The following is a 16,497-nucleotide window of genomic DNA, read 5'->3' on the forward strand; positions in this document are numbered from 1 at the left end:
CCCACCACAATGTTTAATGGGCACAGAGGAAAGGATGGCTTTGAATCACAGACATTGCCTGGTTCAAAGTAGGCATTTTATGATTAGAATAAGTGATCCAGAGGCTCATTAAGATAGAGTGTTCTTTCTTGCCCTTGTTTCTTGACCTACATGCATAAAACTTATAAACATAGGACTAAAAAGTTTAACTAAAGGAGAAAAAGACCGATAGCAAGGAAGTCATGGGAATATACAAGTACGTTATTCATTGGAGGGTCAGTTGCTGGTGTAATATATGCTATAAAATTGATTTACAAATTAATTCTCTAGGAAGAATAGTATAATGGTACTCTAGCAACAATGGTCACCACAGATGTAGAAATGCAGTAATGAAGGAAGTAGGAAAAAAAGAGTTAGCACTGAGCCCTAGAAGGCTTGCTAAAACGAAGCTTAATAGGCCCACCCCCAGAGTTTCTGATTTGGTAGCTCTGGGATGGAATCTGAGAATCTGCATTTCTAACCTGTTCTCAGGTGATGCTGACGCTGCTGGTCTATCTGGGAACCACATGCTGGAAACCAGGGTGTTAGAGAAAGCCTGAGGCATCGCAGGCAGGTGAAGGGCACTCTTGCAGGAAAGCAAGAGATATGTGACTGAGTACAAGGGCCATCAGATACAAGGGAGTTTACATTTAAGCAAGGATTTGGATGAGGTCATGGAGAACTGTGAGTGTCAAAGTATAAAGATTTGAATTAACCTTTTCTAAAGCAATAGACACTAAATGTTTTTGATGAGGAGCATGATCAGTCACACCTCCTGTGTTTCAGAAAGATCTCACATCCTAGGTATCTTTGGAAACAGAAGAATTTTCTAGGTAGGAATCTGTGATTATCCCATGTAATTTCATGATAAAGTAAGCTAAATGAAACAGAGAGAGTAAGTGAAAATGTTACAAAGGACACTTAAATCATTTTTTTTAAATAAACTCTAGTACAATCATCTAGCAATAAATAACGATAATAATAAATATTGCCGTTGAGTAGATTCCTACTCACGGTGACTCCAGGTGACAGAGTAGAAATGCCCAAAGGGGTTTTCTTGGCTGTAATCTTTACAGAACCAGATCACCAGGTCCTTCTTCCAAGGCCCCATTGGGTGGGTCCAAACTACCAATCTTTAGGTCAGTAATCAAAAACCAAACTCATTGCCATCAAGTCAATTCTGACTCATAGGAAACCTATAAGACAGAGTAGAACTGCCCCGTAGGGTCTCCAAGGACTACTGGTGGTTTTGAACTGCTGACCTTTTCGTTAGTAGACAATCTCTTAACCACTTGCCACCAGGGCTCCTTTAGGTTAGTAGTAGAGCACAAACTGCACCACCCAGTGTCTGCTCAACAATATACTACTGATTTATTATCAAAATATTTTATGTACATATACATGTTTTTATAAAAATTTTTGAAAATACAAAAAAGGAGAGAAAACAATATTCCCACCAGTTTAAGAAAATCATAACTCTTTAGTGTATTATTTCCTTTTCTTTTTTTATGTGCAAGAGTTTTTCACTTTCTAACTCTGTGACCATGCTACGTATAAATTTTTTTTCCACTTTTTAAAAAATATTTACTTAAGTCATTGTAAACTTTTTCTAAGCACAATAGTTGCATAAAAGTATGCTATAGGGAACACTGATGTTTGCCAATCAAATAGTCATATCCAGCTTTGTCCTTGCTGGCTGAATTCCAGTGTTTTTATGCCTACTCCTTCCTTATTTAACACAGATAAGTTGTGATTAAGACAATCATGGTTGTTCCCCTTGCCAGCAATTGATTTAATGGTTTTCTATTGCTTCAGAAAATGTCAAAATTTTTTATTTGGACATTTGGAGTTCTCCTGTAATAAGCTGAATAATAGCCCCTAAAGATATCAAGGAGGAGCTCTGGTGGTGCAGTGGTTAAGCACTCAGCTGTGAACTGAAAGGTTGGCAGTTCAAACCCACCAGCTGCTCCACGGGAGAAAGATATGGCAGTCTGCTTCCATACAGATTTACAGCCTTGGAAATCCTATGGGACAGTTTTACTCTGTCCTTTAGGGTCCCTATGAGTCAGAATCAACTCAGTGGTAATGGGTAAAGACATTGAGTCCTAATTCCTAAAACCTGTAAATGTTACCTTATTTGGAAAAAGAGTCTTTGTGGGTGTGACTAAGTTAAGGATTTTAAGATGGGGAGATTATCCTGGATTATCTGGGTGAACCGGAAATGCTATCATAAGTGTCCTCATAAGAGAGGATTTGACACAGACACACAGAGAAGAAGGCTCTGTGAAGACGGAGCAGAGAGAGATTTCAAGATGCTCACCTCGAAGATCTGAGTGATGAGGCCACAAGCCAAAGAATACGAGCAGCCACCAGAAGCGGGAAGAGGCAAGAACCTTTAGACAGAGGTCAGTCCTGCTGACACCTTGATTTAGGTCCAGTGGTACTGATTTCAGACTTCTGGCCTCCAGAACTGTGAGAGAACAAATTTCTGTTGTTTTAAGCCACCCTATTTGTGATAATTTGTTACAGCAGCCACAGGAAACAAATATAATAATGTAGTCCACATCTTCCTTTAAATGTTATGACCCAGTTCTGGTCAGTGAGGGTCTACTGGGAAGGAGGAAGCTTCTTGCAAAGATTATATTGCTTTTAAAATGAAAGGCATGGGAGGAAAGAAATAGACTTATTTCTTCTGATGGGTGTGGTTGCATCTCCATGTAGCATGAGAAGCGTCACAACCATATTGTGACTATAAGGTGTACCAGCCTAAGAATAAGCCAATGACTCAAGGATGGGGCAGTGGAAAGATAGAAAAAGACTTGGGCCTTTGATGATATTATTGAGCTGATGAATTAACAAGCCCTGGAGACTCCTTATTATAAGTCTCTGGGATATATCTGAGATAATAACTTTTCCACCCTTTTTAGGCTATCTTTACTTGGGTTTTCCCTTAGTCATAGCCAAAAGCTACATACCAGATGCGTGTATCAAATGGATTATACCATAATTTGGGGGCTGGCAAACCATGAGCCTGCCTACAGGGCCTGTTTTTGTATGTAAAGTTTTATTGGAACACAGCCTTGCCCATTCTTTTGTGTATTGCCTATGGCTGATTTTACACTACAACAGCAAAGTTGAGTAGTTGGGACAGAGACCATATGACTCGCAAGTCTAAAATTATGCTATCTGGCCCTTTAAGAAAAAGTTGGCAAATCCATGCCAGTTGAACACAGTCATTCTTTTATTTTTGGGTATTATTATTGTTCTAGTTCCTCCAAAGCTATTGTCTACTTTAAGCAAGTTTTAAGCCTGTCAGTTGGCCATATTCCTGCATTTAAGAGCAAGCGCTATACAAAGGGAAAGAGCCTAATAAGAAAATAAATAATGCAAGCATGGAAAAAATTCGCAGTCATCTCCTAGATCATTTGGGATCTTATCGGAGTCTGCCAAAGGGTTTGGCCAGTGCGTGAGGTTGCATTTTCCACATATGAATAATTTAAGGTAATTACAAAAACTAATTCCAAAGTGCAGCCCAATCCAGAAGAAGAACAAGGGGGAAAAAAAAAAAAAACTCTTCTTCACCTATTTTAAGTTGAAATCAGTCAAACTAAACTTCCTCTTGGGCTGAAAGATGTTGGGGGAACTGACTTCACAGTGAATAGTATGACAGCTGAGAGAGAAACGGGCCCCAGAAAGAGGTTTTCAGTAAGCAGGCCTGAAGCATCCTTCTTCAGAACACTGCAAGGGCTGTGTTGGGGAGAGAACTACTGTTTACTAAAAAAGGCAAGATCCAAAGTTTGTCATGTAAATGGAGCCAACTGTATATATTTAATTAATGTTTTGACTTGAGGCCATATTCTCTCCCTCTCTTAAAGAAAAAAAAAATCACATCTTTTTAGAAAGTTCCCCGCTGTGCTCCCAAGTTGTCTTCCTTCACAGGGTCTGTGGGCAGGCAGTCCCCCAGTTAAAATGCGGCTGCACAAAAGCAGGTTGTGGGAGGGAGTCACTGACCAAATAACCTTTTGAACTTTGTAGGGAAGTCATGATACAGTCGCCTCAGCTAAACATATCTACTGGCTTCTTTAGAAGCTGCTTATGACCCTTTCTCTTGGTGCAGAAAGAGCAAGATGTTTGCAACTCAAACGAGTTTTCTGGGGACTTCCAGGTTGCCCCTGTGCAACACTCAGATAAACCTGTGAGGTGTGTGATCTGAACGATCTTTGAGGCTGAGCCACGCTTTGTTCTTCTGTCAGGAGTCATCTAGGACTAGCCTGGCATCCTGGAAAGAGTCCAGAGTAAACAGCCCCCGAAGGCAAGGCTCCATAAGCCCTAGAATCTGGAAACACTCAACACAGACACACTCACAATGCCAAATGCAGCAAAAACCTCACCTCCAAACCCTCAGGGAAACGACTAGAAAGCCATTGACTGCAACGTGGCAGGCTCCAGGACAATCAGAGACAGTTTCAACCTCATGAATATTCAACAAGAATCAATAAAAGTGCTTTTGGAAAGCCCCAGTCTGGAAGTTCCAGCCCATTTCGCAGTCACCTGCTTTCAAAAATATCTGATATGGGAGGCTTCCAATTCCTTTCCCCAAAAAATGCTGGAAGTGTGCTATGTTTTCCATATCAACTGCACAAAACAATGGCTCCCCCCCACCGCCCGTTTGTGAACTAAGACAGCTATTAATATCTGTGATTGAGGGAGACTCATTTTATTGACGATTTTCAACTTCTGAAATTTCAAAATATCATGGCTATTCATAAATACCAAAAAAAAAAAAAAAAAAAGAAAACCCCAAACCTACTGCCTTCGAGTCAATTCCAACTCAGAGCGACCCTATAGGACAGAGCAGAACTGCCTGATAGAGTTTCCAAGGAGTGCCTGGTGAATTCAAACTGCTGGCCTCTTGGTTAGCAGCTGTAGCACTTAACCACTACCCCACCAGGGTTTCCAAATTCATGAATAAGTAAAGTAAATGAATTTTTCCATTTAAGAAGTCGGGAAAGAACAGTTACAACTTGAGCACCTTTCCTTTTAGAACTTCAAAGGGTTTTGATACATTTACATTACTTTAATTTTAATAGACAGTCCTGTAAAATGAGTACCGATAGTACTACATATTCTATAGCAACTGTGCTCAGGGGGATTAAATGGCTGATCAAGGTTGTATTTTTTTTTTTTTTTTTGCTAACGATGTTTATTTTCTTTATTAATCTATGCCACTAAATATCTGCAAAATATAGGAAAATTTAGAAAATAATTCATTGTCTCATACCTTTAAAAAATTAAAAAAAAAAAAAATCACCAAACAAGGAAAATAGCATCATCTGACAGGTAAAAGCAGGTTTTACTTTCAGATTTACATAACTAGCTGGGTGGCTTCAGGAAAGTAACCTGGCCCTTTAAGCCTCGTTTTCTCATCTGTAAAATGGGCACAATAACATCTACCATGTAGGATTGTATGAGAATTAAAGAAAATATACCAAAAAATAAAGTTGCTATCAAGTCTTATCTGACTCGTGATGACCATATGTGTAAAATGAACAGAACGGGGCTCCATAGGATTCTCAATGGCTGATTGCCAGATCTTTCTTCTGAGGTACTTCTCGGTGAATGGTGAATTCAAACTGCCAACCTCGAATTAGAGAAAATGTACAAAGCCTTTGGGATATGTAAAGTTACGATAAACTGTAGTTAGGACACATTCAAACTCCCTGAGGGACCAACTTACTGGGCTGCGGGCTGGAGACCATGGTCATGGGGGACATCTAGCTCAACTGGCCTAACAGTTTATAAAGAAAATATTCTACATCCAACTGTGGTGAGTAGTGTCTGAGATCTTAAAAGCCTTCCAGCAGCCGTCTAAATACATCTACTGGTCCCATCCCAGGTGGCGCGGAGAAAACCAAAGACTCATGGGAAAGATTAGTTCAAAAGACTAATGGACCACAACTAAAACAACCTCCAACAGACTGAGCCCAGAACAACTAGATGGGGCCTGGCTGCCATCACTGACTGCTTTGATAGGGACCACAATAGAGGGTTCCAGACAATTGTTGTTGTTAGGTGCCATCAAGTTGGTTCCGACTCATAGTGAACCTGTGCACAACAGAACAAAACACTGTCCAGTCCTGCACCATCCTCACACTTGTTGCTATGCTTGAGCCCACTGTTGCAGCCACTGTGTCAATCCATCTCGCTCAGGGTCTTCCTCTTTTTCACTGACCCACGCTACCAAGCATGATGTTCTTCTCCAGGGACTGAGCCCTCCTGACAACATGTCCAAAGTATGTAAGATGCATTCTCGCCATCCTTGCTTCCAAGGAGCATTCTGGTTGTACTTCTTCCTAGACAGATTTGTTCGTTCTTTTGGCAGTCCATGGTATATTCGATATTCTTCCCCTACACTGTAATTCAAAGGCGTCAATTCTTCTTCAGTCTTCCTTATTCATTGTCCAGCTTCCGCTTGCATAAGAGGCGATTGAAAACACCAATTGTTGGGTCAGGTGTGCCTTAGTCCTCAAGGTGACATCTTTGCTTTATAACACTTTAAAGAGATCTCTTGCAGCCGATTTGACCATTGCAATGCGTTTTTTGATTTCTTTTTCCTTTTTTATTATACTTTAGATGAAGGTTTATAGAACAAATCAGCTTCTCATTAAACAGCGTGTACATATATGGTTCTATGATGTTGGTTAACAACCCCACGACACGTCAACACTGTCCCTTCTTTATCTTGGTTCTCTATTACCAGCTTTCCTGTCCCTCCCTGCCTTCTAGTCCTTGCCCCTGGGCTGTTGTGCCCCTTTGGTCTTGTTTTGTTTTATGGGCCTGTCTAATGTTTGGCTGAAGGGTGAACCTCAGGAGTGACCTCTTTACTGAGCTAAAATGATGTCCAGGAGCTATAGTCTTGGGATTTCTTCAGTCTCTGTCAGGCCAGTAAGTCTGGTCTTTTTTCTTGAGTTAGAATTTTGTTCTACGTTTTTCTCCAGCTCTGTCTGGGATCCTCTGTTGTGATGCCTGTCAGAGCAGTCAGTGGTGGTAGCCAGGCACCATCTAGCTGTACTGGACTCAGTTTGGTGGATACCATAGTAGATGTGGTCCATTAGTCCTTTGGAATAGTCTTTGCTTCGTGTCTTCAGTTTTCTTCATTCTTCCTCGCTCCCGAAGGGGTGAGACCAGTGGAGCATCTTAGATGGCTGCATATAGGCTTTTAAGCCTCCAGATGCTACTCACCAAAGTAGAATGTAGAACATTTGCTTTATACACTATGTTATGCCAATTGCGCTAGATGTTCCCCAAGACCGTGGTCCCCCTACACCTCAGCCCAACAATTCAGTCCCTCAGGGAGTTTGGATGTGTCTATGGAGCTTCCATGACCTTGCCTTGTACAAGTTGTGCTGGCTTCCCCAGAATTGTGTACTGTCTTACCCTTCACCAAAGTTACCACTTACCTATTGTCTTATTTAGTGTTTTCCCATCCCCACCCCTTCCCTCCCTTGTAACCATCAAAGATTGTTTCTTTTTGCGTATAAACTTTTTCATGTGTTTTTACAATAATGGTCTCATACAGTATATGTCCTTTTGTGGTTAATTTATTTCACTCAGCATAACAACCTCAAAATTCATCCATGTTATGAGACGCTTCACAGATTCATCATTGTTCTTTATCATTGCTTCATACTCCATTGTGTGTATGTACCATATTTTCTTTATCCATTCATCTGTTGATGGGCATCTACGTTGATCCATCTTTTTGCTATTGTGAACAATGCTGCAATAGACATGGGTGTGCATATGTCTATTCATGTGACAACTCTTATTTCTCTCGAGTATATTCCCAGGAGTGGGGTTGCTGAATCATGTGATATTCCATTTCTAGTTTTCTAAGGAAGTGCCATATAATTTTCCAAAATGATTTTATCATTTTGCATTCCTGTCAGCAGTGTTCCAATCTCCCCTCAGCCTCTCCAACATTTGTTATTTTCTGTTTTTTTTGATTCGTGCCGGTAATACCGGACTGAGATGGTATCTCATTGTGGTTTTGATTTGCATTTTTCTAATTGCTAGTGATCGAAAGCATTTCCTCATGTCTGTTAGCCGCTTTAATGTCTTCTTTGGTGAAGCGTGTGTTCCTTTTCCCATTTTTTAATTGGATTATTTGTCTTTCTGTTGTAGAGGTGCTGGATTTTCCTGTAGATTTTAGATATTAGGCATTTGTCTGATTTGTAGTAGCCAAAATTTTTATCCCAGTCTGTAGGTCCTCTTTTTACTCTCTTTTTTTTAATAATTTTTGTTGTGCTTTAAGTGAAAGTTTACAAATCAAGTCAGTATCTCACACAAAAACCCATATACACCTTGCTACATACTCCAAATTACTCCCCCCCTAATTAAAAAAAAAAAAAAATTTTATTTTTTTTTTAATGAGACAGCCTGCTTTCTCCATCCACTCTCTCTTGTCCTTTTTGTCAGCTTCTAACCCCCACCACCCTCTCATCTCCCCTCCAGGCAGGAGATGCCAACATAATCTCAAGTGTCCACCTGATCCAAGAAGCTCACTCCTCACCAGCATCCCTCTCCAACCCATTGTCCAGTCCAATCCATGTCTGAAGAGTTGGCTTCGGGAATGGTTCCTGTCCTGGGCCAACAGAAGGCCTGGGGGCCATGAGCACCGGGGTCCTGCCAGTCTCAGTCAGACCATTAAGTCTCATGGTCTTATGAGAACTTGGGGTCTGCATCCCACTGCTCTCCTGTGCCCTCAGGGGTACTCTGTTGTGTTCCCTGTCCGGGCAGTCATCGGTTGTAGCCAGGCACCATCTAGTTCTTCGGGTCTCAAGATGATGTAGTCACTGGTTCATGTGGCCCTTTCTGTCTCTTGGGCTCATAATCACCTTGTGTCCTTGGTGTTCCTCATTCTCCTTTGATCCAGGTGGGTTGAGACCAACTGATGCATCTTAGATGGCTGCTCGCTAGCGTTTAAGACCCCAGGTGCCATTCTTCAAAGGGGGGTGCAGAATGTTTTCTTAATAGATTTTATTATGCCAATTGACTTAGATGTCCCCGGAAACCATGGTCCCCAGACCCCTACCCCTGCTACGCTGGCCTTCGAAGCATTCAGTTTATCCAGGAAACTTCTTTGCTTTTGGTTTAGTCCAATTGTGCTGACCTCTCCTGTATTGTGTACTGTCTTTCCCTTCACCTAAAGTAGTTCTTATCTACTATCTAATTACTGAATACCCCTCTCCCAGCCTCCCTCCCTCCCCGCTCTCGTAACCACAAAAGAATGTTTTCTTCTCAGTTTAAACTATTACTCAAGTTCTTATAATAGTGGTCTTATACAATATGTGTGCTTTTGCAACTGACTAATTTCACTCAGCATAATGCCTTCCAGGTTCCTCCATGTTATGAAATGTTTCACAGATTCCTCACTGTTCTTTATCGATGCATAGTATTCCATTGTGTGAATACACCATAGTTTATTTATCCATTCATCCGTTGATAGGCACCTTGGTTGCTTCCATCTTTTTGCTATTGTAAACAGTGCTCCAATAAACATGGGTGTGCGTATATCTGTTCTTGTAAAGGCTCTTATTTCTCTAGAATGTATTCCAAGGAGTGGGATTGCTGGATCGTATGGTAGTTCTATTGCTAACTTTTTAAGGAAGCGCCAAATCGATTTCCAAAGTGATTGTACCATTTGATATTCCCACCAGCAGTGCAGAAGTGTTCCAATCTCTCCACAGCCTCTCCAACATTTATTATTTTGTGTTTTTTGGATTAATGCCAGCCTTGTTGGAGTAAAAAACAACAAAAAAAATTTTTTAATTTTTTTTTGTTGGAGTGAGATGAAATCTCATTGTAGTTTTGATCTGCATTTCTCTAATGGCTAATGATAGTGAACATTTCCTCATATATCTGTTAGTTACCTGAATGTCTTCTTCAGTGAAGTGTCTATTCATATCTTTTGCCCATTTTTTAATTGGGTTATTTGTCTTTTTGCAGTTGAGTTTTTGCAGTATCATATAGATTTTAGAGATCAGGTGCTGATCAGAAATGTCATAGCTAAAAACTTTTTCCCAGTCTGTAGGTAGTCTTTTTACTCTTTTGGTGAAGTCTTTGGATGAGCATAAGTGTTTGATTTTTAGGAGCTCCCAGTTATCTAGTTTTTCTTCTACATTCTTTACAATGTTTTGTATACTGTTTATGCCATGTATTAGGGCTCCTAATGCTGTCCCTATTTTTTCTTCCATGATCTTTATCGTTTTAGATTTTATATTTAGGTCTTTGATCCATTTTGAGTTAGTTTTTGTGCATGGAGTGAGGTATGGGTCTTGTTTCGTTGTTTTGTAGATGGATATCCAGTTATGCCAGCACCATTTGTTAAAAAGACTGTCTTTTCCCCATTTAACTGTTTTGGAGCCTTTGTCAAATATCAGCTACTCATATGTGGATGGATTTATGTCTGGATTCTCAATTCTGTTCCATTGGTACATGTATTTGTTGTTGTACCAGTACCGGGCTGTTTTAACTACTGCGGCAGTATAATATGTTCTAAAATCAGGTAAAGTAAGGCCTCCCACTTTGTTCTTCTTTTTCAGTAATGCCTAATTGATTCGGGGCCTCTTTCCCTTCCATGTGAAATTGGTGATTTGTTTCTCCATCTCATTAAAGAATGTCATTGGGATTTTGATTGGAATTGCATTAAATGTATAGATCACTTTTGGTAGAATAGACATTTTTATAATGTTAAGTATTCCTATCCATGAGCAAGGTATGTTCTTCCACTTATGTAAGTCTCTTTTGGTTTCTTGCGGAAGTGTACTGTCGTTTTCTTTGTATAAGTCTTTTACATCTCCGGTAAGACTTATTCCTAAGTATTTTATCTTCTTGGGGGCTACTGTAAATGGCATTGATTTGGTGATTTCCTCTTGGATGCTCCTTTTTGTTGCTGTAGAGGAATCCGACTGATTTTTGTATGTTTATCTTGTATCCTGATACTCTGCTGAACGCTTCTATTAGTTTCAATAGTTTTCTGGAGGATTCCTTAGGGTTTTCTGTGTATAAGGTCATGTCATCTGCAAATAGATATACTTTTACTTCTTCCTTACCAATCTGAATGCGCTTTATTTCGTTATCTAGCCTAATTGGTCTGGCTAGGGCTTCCAGCACAATATTGAATAAGAGTGGTGATAAAGGGCATCCTTGTCTGGTTCCCGATCTCAGTGGGAATGTTTTCAGGCTGTCTCTATTTAGGGTGATGTTGGCTGTTGGCTTTGTATAAATGCCCTTTATTATGTTGAGAAATTTTCCTTCTATTCCTATTTTGCTGAGAGTTTTTATCATGAATGAGCGTTGAACTTTGTCAAATACTTTTTCTGCATCAATTGATAAAATCATGTGATTCTTGTCTTTTGTTTTATTTATGTGGTGGATTACATTAATTGTTTTTCTAATGTTGAACCATCCCTGCATACCTGGTATGAATCCCACTTGGTCATGGTGAATTATTTTTTTGATACGTTGTTGAATTCTATTGGCTAGAATTTTGTTGAGGATTTTTGCACCTACATTCATGAGGGATATAAGTCTATAATTTTCTTTTCTTGTGGTGTCTTTATCTGGTTTTGGTATCAGGGATATGGTGGCTTCATAGAATGAGTTTGGTAGTATTCCATCCTTTTCTATGCTCTGAAATACCTTTAGTAGTAGTGGCGTTAACTCTTCTCTGAAAGTTTGGTAGAACTCTGCAGTGAAGCCATCCGGACCAGGGCTTTTTTTTGTTGGGAGTTTTTTGATTACCTTTTCAATGTCTTCTTTTGTTATGGGTCTATTTAGTTGTTCTACCTCTGTTTGTGTTAGTTTAGGTAGGTAGTGTGTTTCTAGGAATTCATCCATTTCTTCCAGGTTTTCAAATTTGTTTGAGTATAGTTTTTCATAGTAATCTGATATGATTCTTTTAATTTCAGTTGGGTCTGTTGTAATATTGCCCATCTCATTTCTTATTCGGGTTATTTGCTTCCTGTCCTGTTTTTCTTTTGTCAGTTTGGCCAGTGGTTTATCAATTTTGTCGAGTTTTTCAAAAAATCAGCTTTTGGTCTTATTAATTCTTTCATTTGCTTTTCTATTTTCTATTTCATTTAGTTCAGCTCTAATTTTTATTATTTGTTTTCTTCTGGTGCCTGTGGGTTTCGTTTGTTGCTCTCTTTCTATTTGTCCAATTCGTTGGGATAGTTCTTTGATTTTGGCCCTTTCCTTCTTTTTGGTTGTATGCATTTATTGCTATAAATTGGCCTCTGAGCACTGCTTTTGCTGTCTCCCAAAGGTTCTGATAGGAAGTGTTTTCATTCTCATTGGATTCTATGAATTTTTTTATTCCATCCTTAATGTCTTCTATAATCCAGTCTTTTTTGAGCAGGGTATTGTTCAGTTGCAAGTGTTTGATTTCTTTTCCCTGCTTTTCCTGTTATTGATTTCCACTTTTATGGCCTTATGGTCAGAGAAGATGCTTTGTAATATTTCAGTGTTTTGGATTCTGCTAAGGCTTGCTTTATGACCTAATATGTGGTCTATTCTAGAGAATGTTCCATGTGTACTAGAAAAGAAAGTATAGTTGGTTGCTGTTGGATGGAGTGTTCTGTATATGTCTACAAGGTCAAGTTGGTTGATTGTGGCATTTAGATCTTCCGTGTCTTTATTGAGCTTCTTTCTGGATGTCCTGTCCTTCACCGAAAGTGGTGTGTTGAAGTCTCCTACTATTATTGTGGAGCTGTCTATCTCACTTTTCAGTGCTGATAGAGTTTATGTATCTTGCAGCTCTGTCACTGGGTGCATAAATATTTAATATGGTTGTATCTTCTTGGTGTATTGTCCCTTTAATCATTGTATAGTGCCCTTCCTTATCCTTTATGATGGATTTAACTTTAAAGTCTCTTTTGTCAGAAATTAGTATTGCCATTCCTGCTCTTTTTCTGATTGTTGTTTACTTGATAGATTTTTTTCCATCCTTTGAGTTTTAGTTTGTTTGTGTCTCTAAGTCTAAGGTGTATCTCTTGTAGGCAGCATAGAGATGGATCTTGTTTTTTAATCCATTCTGCCACTCTCTGTCTCTTTATTGGTGCATTTAGTCCATTTACATTCAGGGTAATTATGGATAGGTATGAATTTAGTGCTATCATTTTGATGTCTTTTTTTGGGTGTTGACAGCTTCTTTTTCCCACTTGATTTTATGTACTGAGTAGATTTTCTTTGTATATTGTCCTTTCGTCATATTTGTTGTTGTTGATTTTGTTTCTGCTGAGTCTGTATTTTTCCCTCGTATTTTATTTTGATGAGTAGGATAGTTTGTCTCCTTTGTGGTTACCTTATTATCTACTCCTATTTTTCTAAATTTATAACTAACTTTTATTTCTTTGTATCACCTTATCTTCCTCTCCATATGGAAGGTGATTGATTACATTTCTTAGTCCCTTTTTATTATTTTAGTGCTGTCTTCTTTTGTATAATAACATCGCCGTTACCCTGTGTTGGGCTTTTTTTTAAATCTTGCTTTGTTTTTTGGGGTTTTTTTTGGATTTCCCTGTCTGGGTTGACTTCTGGTTGCTCTGCCCAGTGTTCTAGTCTTGGGTCGATACCTCATATTATTAATTTTCCAACCAAAGAACTCCCTTTAGTATATCTTGTAGTTTTGGTTTGGTTTTTACAAATTCCCTCAACTTGTATTTACCTGGAAATGTCTTCATTTCACCTTCATATTTAAGAGACAGTTTTGATAGATATATGATTCTTGGCAGGCAATTTTTTTCCTTCAATTTTTTAAAATATGTCATCCCATTGCCTTCTTGCCTGCATGGTTTCTGCCGAGTAGTCTGAGCTTATTCTTATTGGCTCTCCCTTGTAGGTGACTTTTCTTTTATCCCTCGCTGCTCTTATAATTGTCTCTTTATCTTTGGTTTTGGCAAGCTCGATTATAATATGTCTTGGTGACTTTATTTTACAATCCACCTTATGTGGAGTCGATGAACATCTTGGATAGATATCTTTTCATCTTTCACAATATCAGGGAAGTTTTCTGCCAACAAATCCTCAACATTTTTCTCTGTATTTTCTATTATCCCTCCCTGTTCTGGTATTCCAATCGCTCGTAGGTTATTTCTTTTGATAGAGTCCCACATGATTCTTAAGTTTTCTTCATTTTTTTAAATTCTTTTTTCTGATTTTTCTTCAGATATATTAGTGCCAAGTGATTTATCTTCGAGTTCGGAAATTCCAGCTTCTACTTACTCAATTCTGCTCCTCCGACTTTCTATTGAATTATCTAATTCTGTAATTTTATTGTTAATCTTCTGAATTTTTGATTCCTGTCTGTCTATGGATTTTTCCAGCTTATTAAACTTTTCATTATGTTCCTGAATAATCTTTCTGATTTCTTCAGTTGCTTTATCTGTGTGTTCCTTGGCTTGTTCTGCGTATTGCCTCATTTCTTTCCTGATGTCTTCAAGGGTTCTGTATATTAAACTTTTGTATTCTGCATCTGGTAATTCCAGGAATGCACTTCCATCTAAAAGATCCCTGGATTCTTTGTTTTGAGAGCCTGTTGAGGTGATCATGGCCTGTTTCTTTATGTGACTTGATATTGACTGTTGTCTCCAAGCCATCTATAAGTTATTGTATTAGTTTATGCTTGCTTACTGTGTTGTAGCTGCTTGCTTTGTTTTGTTTTGGTATACCCCTATGGGTTGCTTGAGTGAGCTAGCTTCATTATTTTTGCCTTAGGATCTCTGGTGTCCTGTCCCCAGCTGGTTAGAGCTGTTATCAGGTATATCAGTCTAGGAGTCCATTCAGTTTTCTTGTATAAATTCAGCTCAGGTTTCCAGGTAGCTGATATCAAGTGTGTGGCACAGGCTCTGTCCTACAGTCTTAGAGGGGCAGGGGTGATTGGCATATATACCGGTATCTGACTGCAGCAGGGGGTTGTGCTCTGAACAAGGCAGGGGGCTGAGAACCGATCCCCAAGTGTCTCTGAGGAGAACGCATCTCTGTTCCCTAGAGCGTGCTGGTGGGTGGGCTCTGCAGAGGGACCATGGGCACCCAAAGTTTTTGTTGTAAGTACTGGGAGGTACCAGTTATCCCTGGACTCCTGTCGTGGGTGGCTGGGCGACGCATGGAGTCACCAGTCCTCAGGTCCCTGTTGTGGGTAGGTGAGGACCTTGTTCAATAGGCAAAACATTGTCAAATGTCAAATACCCCCCTCTCCACTGCACCACTGAAATGGTTGGAGTTTGCCAACAAGGGTCTATTCTCCTGAAATAGGCCCACACAGGTCCATGCAGAAGGGAAAGTTGCGCAAGGTCCACGGACAGTTTATGCCTAGACAGGAGCCGCTTCTGTCCTGAGCTCCCCCAGTTAATGGAGCTAGCAAATTATCTTTTCCCCCCAGTTGCAATTTTTTTCCTTCTTCAAGGCCAGGAGGACAGCTGAGGTGCTCACCAGGGTCTATCTCAGGCCCAGGGATTCAGCCACTGAAGCTGGCTTGGGGGTGGGGGGAGGGGCACGGTAAAATATACGCAAGTACTTAGCTTTTGCCGAGAGCACCCTTCTGCTCAGGTTCTGGAGGTGTGAGTGGGCTGTATGGCTGTTTGCTTCTCCCTGAGGAAACTGTGGCCAAACACTAGTACCAGTCTGCCACCACAGCCGCCGCTCAGGGAATGGTGCCTGAGGGCTCCCCGCGATTCAGGTCTGGTAACTCCTCTCCGCTTCTGAACAGTCTCTTCCTTCCCCTTGCCCCTCAGTTGTTGCCTAAGCTTGCCTTTGATGCTCAGGGCTCCCAGCTTGTCACTAATATACTCATTTCACTTGTTTTTTCGGGTCTTTGTTGTAAAGAGGGCTCAACGGAAGCGTCTGTCTATTCCGCCATCTTGGCTCTGCGCCCTCTTTTTAGTCTTTTGATGAGCATCAGTGTTTAATTTTAGGAAGATTCCAGTTATCTAATTTATCTTCTGGAGTTTGTGTGTTGTTGGTTATGGTTTGTATTCTGTTAATGTCGTGTATTAGGGTCTCTAGTGTTGATCTTATTTTTTCTTCTATGAGCTTTATAGCTTTTGGCTTTGTATTTAGCTCTTTGATCCATTTTGAATTAGTTTTTGTATATGGTGTGTATGGGTCCTGTCTCTTTTTTTTGCAGGTGGACATCCAGTTTTGCCAGCACCATTTATTAAAAAGACTGTCTTTTCCCCATTTGACAGAATTTGGGCCGTTGTCAAAGATCAAGTGGCCATAGGTGAATGAGTTGACATCTGGGTTCTCAATTCTGTACAATTGGCCAATGTATCTGTTGTTGTACCAGTACCAGGTTGTTTTGACTACCATAGCTGTACAGTAGTTTATGAGGTCGGGTAGGGTGAGTCCTCCTACTTTATTCTTCTTCTTCAATAGTGCTTTACTTACCTGGGGCCTCTTCCATTTCCATATAAAGTT

Source organism: Elephas maximus, chromosome 2 (genome assembly GCF_024166365.1).
Source record: "Elephas maximus indicus isolate mEleMax1 chromosome 2, mEleMax1 primary haplotype, whole genome shotgun sequence".
Taxonomy (NCBI): Eukaryota; Metazoa; Chordata; class Mammalia; order Proboscidea; family Elephantidae; genus Elephas; species Elephas maximus.